Source organism: Acanthisitta chloris, unplaced genomic scaffold, assembly GCF_000695815.1.
Source record: "Acanthisitta chloris isolate BGI_N310 unplaced genomic scaffold, ASM69581v1 scaffold8291, whole genome shotgun sequence".
NCBI lineage: Eukaryota > Metazoa > Chordata > Aves > Passeriformes > Acanthisittidae > Acanthisitta > Acanthisitta chloris.
In genome coordinates this window covers 2,860-3,163 of record NW_008657599.1, presented here as the reverse complement: position 1 = coordinate 3,163, position 304 = coordinate 2,860, and positions in this window count along the sequence as shown.

Below are 304 nucleotides of genomic sequence, written 5' to 3'. Positions count from 1 at the left end.
GCAGGATCAGTGAGCAGAGCTGCATCTAGAGGTCTCAGCCAAGCCAAGACACCTGCCCAGGCCTGGAGCGTGGATGCCACAGGCTCTAAGCAGTGGGGATGGGTTACCTGGAGGTGTCATAGCGAGGAGGAGGTGGTGGTGGTGACTGGGAGAGCAGCACCTGGTGGGCTTAGCCCCATTGCCTGTTATGCCATGTCACAGCCAAGGGGAGCATGTGCTCAGGCTCCTGGCACAGGGAGCTGGCAGCAGGTTTGGCAGCATCCCGGCAGGTTCTCCTGCCAAGTGCCGCACGGAAACAGACACG